The sequence below is a fragment of the Priapulus caudatus genome, unplaced genomic scaffold (assembly GCF_000485595.1).
Source record: "Priapulus caudatus unplaced genomic scaffold, Priapulus_caudatus-5.0.1 Scaffold2757, whole genome shotgun sequence".
In the NCBI taxonomy this organism is placed as follows: domain Eukaryota; kingdom Metazoa; phylum Priapulida; class Priapulimorpha; order Priapulimorphida; family Priapulidae; genus Priapulus; species Priapulus caudatus.
Window position 1 is genome coordinate 4,338 of NW_014579818.1, and position 7,085 is coordinate 11,422.

The following is a 7,085-nucleotide window of genomic DNA, read 5'->3' on the forward strand; positions in this document are numbered from 1 at the left end:
GAGCACGTGTGTGTGTGTGTGAGCACGTGTGTGTGTGTGTGTGTGTGTGAGAGAGAGAGAGAGAGAGAGAGCTAGAGGTGTGTGTGAGAGAGAGAGAGCTAGAGGTGTGTGAGAGAGCGAGAGAGAGAGCTGTGCGTGTGTGTGTGAAGGAGAGAGAGAGAGACAGAGAGCGAGAGAGGACGGATGAAAGGATAGACGGCAGCAGTGCATATATTGTATATTTACGGCAATCAGCAGAGCGTCTCATTGCGCAACCATGCGTGTACGCAAGTCGCGCGATCACTGTGTGAGTGGATGTCCGGATGCGTAGCCTGGAGGCTAGGTGACCGGTTCCGGACGCGTAGCCACTGCGTTATATAAAACCTGGGGTGGCTGAAAATAGGTTACTTGTCTCTAGGTGCTTTAACTACCAAATACTGCACAGTATTAATACTTTGATTATTCCTAAACAGTGAATACATTTTGTTTTGGATAATTGTATCATCTTGATTTTAAGTGAACTCTCCAATATTTAATTATCTTCCATTAGAAAATCTGTGGAATGAATAAATCATTTCTTTTTGAAGGTTACTGTCCAGCTTTTCTACGAAATTTTATCGATTTTTCGGTTTCATTCTTATACGATCGCTAACACTAGGTGCCACCTCTGTACACACTCATTTCTCCATATATGCCTATGCATGTGAACGTTTAGAGCGTTCTCATTGCCTACTCACGTGTGCAGTGGCCCACAGCTGTTTAAATACACATGTATTGGTGACGTTGAGATGCAATCAAGAGTAGCCGGTTGCTAACCGCAACCATTCTTTCTTTTGCCGTGTGGCCATAAATTAATAACGTTCCTCATTACCACTGCCCAGGTTTGTTGACACACAGATTAGTGATGTCATGCAGTGGGCGATGTTCATGCGTTTCGGATCGAATTGCATGTGGTAACCTCGTAATTTCTTACAATTTCTCAAGGTGCATAGAACATTTGACCAATTAAGTGGTTGGATTTAGACATGGATATGTCGCAGTAAGTACTAACAGTAGATGTTTCACATACGTTCACCCATTTTGCACACAGGCGGTCACTCATTGTGAAAAATAGAAAAACGCTGATTTTTCCATTTCGATTTCTGCCACAGTAGCCGATGTATAAAGGGATATTTCTCTGTGATTACAACTCGGAGAATAATTAAATTATACATTCATTTTAATGGTACAACATATTGCTGTAAAAAAGTGCTTCAGGGATTGTTATTTTAAAAGTGCCGTATTTTATGAGCTATGCCAATTTTTCAATTGGAACATACAACTTGAGTTACTTTTAAGCAGTTTTTTCCATTTTCCTCGGTAAATATAAAACTTAAAGAAAAATCCTGACGCTCTATTTTGGTACGTATTGTGCTTAACTTGTGGCAAAAATTTTGCTTCCACACTGTCGTAATTGAGAAAGATCCAAAATTCCATTTTTACATAAAAATTTAACATTTGTGTTTGTCACATAATTAGGTGCTGGAAATTTCATGAAAATTTTCAGCTTGAGCATAGTGATACACCTCATCTATAAATAAAACGCGTGATTGATTTGATTCATTTGTCAATAAACGATTACTCTTCATTAGAGCAATACCCGTGCAAAAGCTAAACAGTATCCTTAAAGTATCATGTAAATTTGCATTTTTTAATCTCATAAATGATTTTTGGGCTAACTACTGGAATGCTTGCATCAGTGCCATGCTACACTTACTGAATGTGTGCATGAAACATCTAAGAGTTGTATTTGTAAAAGCCATGCTGCATGTGCATACTACAATTTGTTTCTTGTTAAATTCATCTATGTTAAATACACGGCTGTTGAGGTGCTTCTAAGCACATTTTCCTCAAAGTAATGTTATATCATGTATTTACTGAGAAGTACTAGAGAGAAAGGAGATGGAGAAAGGGAAACAAAAACAATACTACGATGTAGGTGCTAAGGGTCTACAACACTTGAATGCTGGAGATAATGTGAGAATCTATGATCACTGCAAGGAACAATGGATTAGCAGAGAGTGCAGTTAAGACAGCAAAGAAGGTTATAATGAAAGGCAGTCTGTATGAGGGTCTACTTGCCTATCGCGCCTCACCATTACCATGTGGCCAGTCACCAGCACAACTGCTAATGAAACATCGAATTAAGACTACACTTCCAATCCATTCATCCCTACTGAAATCCGAGAGAGATGTAGAAGTACTACATAGAAAGGAGATGGAGAAAGGGAAACAAAAACAATACTAAGGTGCTAAGTGTCTACAGTACTTGAATGCTGGAGATAATGTGAGAATCTATGATCACAGCAAGGAACAATGGGCAGAGTTTGGAGTTGTTGTCAAGCAAAGTGCAGATAGATCATACGAAGTGGAGACACAACGAGGCTTCATACTCCGTAGAAATAGACGTGATCTGAAGCCAGACACAGCTGATAACTCATGGATACCAGACTCTGTGGTGAAACCACCAGATTCAAGCCAACATGACACAAGCCCTACTACATAACAGCGACTCCAGTAGCAAGTTAAGCAATGAGTCGTCCACAACGAAACGTAAGACCTCCAAAAAGACTCATTGAATCCATGGAATAGAATCGATGACTACATTTGTTATTGTAAACATTAAGGTTAAACTAGTTTATGGGTCACTATGTTCAGTGGAAAAGGGGCAGAATAGCCCCTTAATGATGGTTTGATGTGTTGGACAGTCTACCCAATACCTTCAGTTAGGCTCATAGGTCTATGTCCCCCAGGGTACTGCCGGAACGTACCCTGGTACGGTCCGGTATACCAGAACGTACCCTGGTAACTATCTGATATGGTTAGGGTTAGGGAGTAGGCGTAGGCGATTCCCTAGACTCGTTAGTGGAGTAGGCGAGGTACGGTCCGGCATATTAGATAGTACCAGGGTACGTTTCGGCAGTACCCTGGGGGACACTCTCAGCTTCAGTTACTTAGTGTTACATTCTTACAATTGTTTTACATTTATATGTTATATTGAGATAATTGCAAGACTTTTACATTATTTAACAGAGAACTTGCTAAGAGGAACTTTGATTATGGTACCAAGAACTGTCAAAGACACTCATCGAGTAACAAAGACATTTTAGAATTGTAATTATCAGGATTCCCTCTCAGGCAAGTAGGATGCACTATGTTGCAGCCATATTGTATAATTGTGTTCCTGTATCTTACATCGGTTGGAAAAGGGGAGGTGTGTTGAGACTAGTTCCTTGTTTTGGTTTATGTTAATATGCGTCCGGGTTTTCAATGTATGCGTACTTCCGCTTCCGTTGTGGCGAATACACGTTTTCAGTATGTTTATGTTTAACTGGTGTTTGTCCATTTATTATAAACCATGGCCATTATGCAATAACAAAAATAAAACATGTACCATCAATAAAATAAAATGGATGATGATTATAATGTATAATGATGCAAAACTCTTCCTGCTGTTTGCGTTTGTTGTCGATATTCTGCATAGTAAGGTATACCTACTAGTACTATAAATCTAACGTCAAGGCATATAGTATTAGAATTTCGCTACACTGAGAAGTCTGAAAACGAAAGCATACCCACAGTCTCACAGATGAAATAATACCAGTTTAGCAATAACGTAATTATTAAAACGTTTTACCAATTTGTCATCCTGTTATATCTTTCGTCGTTGCCAATGTGTTTATTCTACGTGCGGTGCCCAGTATCGAAAATTATAGTTTTACTTTTTATTATTTTATTATATTTTAAAGGAACAGTAGCCTCAGGCTTCTATGGTTATTTTCAGCTAATTTAGGTTATAATTGCCGCTACATAAAAAGTTTCATGTTCAATCACCATTAGAACATATTTGTTAAAAAATGTTTTAAAACTAACACATTACAGTTGATTACAACGACGCGTGGCGCCACTCAGAGCGCCACGATCTGCCAGAAGTTGGCGCAAACGGCACTTTGTCCAGCAAGGCGGCTACAGACCAGGGTATTCTTATTTATCATTTAAAAGGCAAAAGGATTGTAATATCTTATAAACGGACATATAGTTTCAGTTATAATATGGATAAATTTGCCCTAAAATGAATATCGTCGGTTAAATAGCATTTAGGTATAAATATAATTGCACTTTGTGATTAGCCCTCGTCATTTACCTGCAAAATAAAAATGCAAATACGCAACTTTTCAGGGTGACAGCACGGTCGCGGGTGTCATGGCCGTTTCAAATTTCGTAGCGTTGATGTTTAAATACATTAGTGGTATAGACGATTTGTTATACAGTAAGTACAGTTGTATGCAGTAAAATCCTAGAGGCTACTGTCCCTTTAAGCGCTTTTTGCACTATTGCATCAGTCAAATTTGTTCTCTATGAAACATCGCATTTGGTACTTGTATGCGATTTATATCAGGAGTCTATCAATATTGATAGACTCCTGATTTATATGCAGTACGTAGGCCTAATTATTGAATAATATTATTGTTAAGCCCGGTGCACACGTGAGTTATTTTACTCAAGTAAAATAACGCATGAGTCATTTTACTAAGTGTGCGGCGGATTTTCGTTGAGTAATTTGACTCGTGCGTCATTTTACTCACGTGTGCGGCGGATTTTCGTTGAGTAATTTGACTCCTGCGTCATTTTACTTGAGTAAAATAACTCACGTGTCCGCCGGGCATTAGTAATAATATTTTAAGAATTTTGCTGCAGCATTAGTAGATTTAACAATGTTAGTAACAGTTGCAGACAGCAGGCGGCAGCTATTGCAATTAAACTGCTACTACTGCTGCCGCGCCGCTGTGGCTGCTTGCTGCTGCTATCTAGAGTAGGACATACAATACAGACCAAGCTTGGAAATAGGGCAGGTTTATATTAGATAAAAACAGCAAGTGTGTTTTTCATACCTGGCTTCTATGAATAAAAGTGCGCATTCCACCAAGATTTGTAATTCAATGTTTGTTATCTTTATACGTGACTGAGTAACAAGCTAAGGTGCATTCATAACGACAAAGTCTGAAGGTAGTGAAATCATAACGAGTATTTATAATAAATTAATAATTATTATAATTAGTGTTATTGTCATATGAGGATGACGTTCCCCAGCTAACAAATCCATCTCTTGAGAGTAAATTGGAACATGAGCTCGGCGATGGCATGTTGAGTTCGGCGTTCGCAATTAGGTCAGCTATAATTTGAGAGCGAATATGCTCCAACGATATATCTGACACCCCAAAGCCTTAGCAGCCAGTATAATTACATGACGTGCTGCCGAGGGTGTTTATATCAATACGATCACATCTGTGGGAATAACCGATAATAATTCACCCACCGAGGCGTGAGATAACCTTCGCGTAATGCTGCTAGCAATCAACAGGTATCACAATTGAATACCTGTATTTAGTTACGACGTCCACAAGCGAGGCTCATACGCAAGCGCGCACACGAAGGCGGGGCCTGACAAGATAAGGAGGCTGCTGCTATAAATTCTGTTCGGCCCGCAGCCGTCACAATGTCATCTTTTACTGCACGTCGTGTAACGTGCGCAAACTGAGTATAGCGACCAATTGCACAGACAAGCTGACGCGTCGTGGAGAAGTGCAGGTACATGTACAGTTATCAGATCAACGGTGCGTATATATAATTTTATAGTTGATTATACCCCTTTTCACTTATAATTATATATGTGTGTGTGCGTGCGTGCGTGCGCGCGTGTGTGTCTATTAGCAGGTACTGGATTTTCTGTATGGAATAAGTTGGAGTCGCTCTCGTTTATCCGTGCTGCGATTTCAATGTTTATAATGAGTTCCTGTGTTTGCTCCACGTAGGCCTTCGTGTTACAAAACCGAATCCAACTAAACTATCTTCTTTTTTGTGTGAATAAATTTAGCTATGGTTCGCAGGAAAGGGCGATGTATAAAACCTTTTGAATAACCCTGAACTTAAAATCCGGAAATTGAGTTGAAATCCGCGATGAAAAGTGCAATGAGTGGTTCACTAAGACGCAACGCGGGGTTGATATCTATTTGCTTAGTTTATGTCATTTAAGTGGCAGCATACTATGATGTTGTCAGTGCTGATTCCTGTTATAATAATTTATTTTATTTTATTTGAGCGGTTAGGTTGCGGGTAAACTCCGTTTCATCCTTTCTTTTCCTGTGCTTGGCCCTTTGGCGAGAACGAACAGCCCTCCCATTGCGTTTCGTGGGTAGGCCTATACGTTTGTTGCTTGGTGCTATCGTCAGGGTATAGAAGATGGGGCACGAATGTCGGGCTTGTGACCGCCGATCAGTAGAATAGTGGTTATATAACCAGGTCAAATATTAGCAAAGTTAATCATAGGCGTGTGAATAATCGGAAAAATATGGATATTTCGATATGATAATACCTGATAATATAATAAAAAAAATACAGATGTCATTATTTATTGATTGTAGTTAAGACTAATATTAATATCATAATAATAAATATTAACCTAATTGATTTAAGTATAAAAATCAAATATATTAATAATAATACTCATAATAATATAATAGGAAATAATTATATACATATATAATATAATAATATTACTATAAAATATTAAATAAATATAATAAATACTGAATTTCTGTGTAGTTTCATGTTGTTATTTACAATCGTCGCTCAACTGTCGTACAACAATCATCGTACAAACGTCTGGCTGAGGAAATAACTATGATACGCGTATCTAGCATATCTATAATGTATTTTGCGTTTTCCGATTTCATTTATTATGGGTTTGAAGAGAATGCCTATAAACTACGAGAAAATGAGTAATGGCATGATATTTACGCTGTCGTAAAACAATGCACGTGGTTTAGCATTAATATACCTCCAGAGACGTACGCCGTGTACATGCTAATTAGTCCTTGTGCTAATTAGTCGAATCTGACGAAGAGGGCGATCCACGGTGCTAATTGGTCCGCGTGTACGCTTTCATATTACCTAAATATTCATATATTATGCTCTCATCGTTTAATAGGACATTTACCGGTACACACCGTGTGTGTGTGTGTGGGGGTGTGTGTGTGTGTGTGTGTGTGTGTGTGTGTGTGTGTGTG

General features: G+C 38.7%; 1 protein-coding gene across 2 annotated transcripts in view; it reads left to right on the forward strand.

Moving 5' to 3' along the window:
- Positions 1–5,547: 5,547 nt before the first annotated feature.
- Positions 5,548–7,085, forward strand: part of LOC106819029 (probable G-protein coupled receptor 139) — an 11,033-nt gene continuing 9,495 nt past the window's right edge. Inside the window, exon 1 of one of the 2 annotated variants that reach the window (XM_014823687.1) lies at positions 5,548–5,633. The gene's annotated coding sequence lies outside the window, so the exon portion shown is untranslated. The remainder of the gene's footprint in view (positions 5,634–7,085) is intronic. The other variant, XM_014823688.1, reaches the window with a different exon arrangement.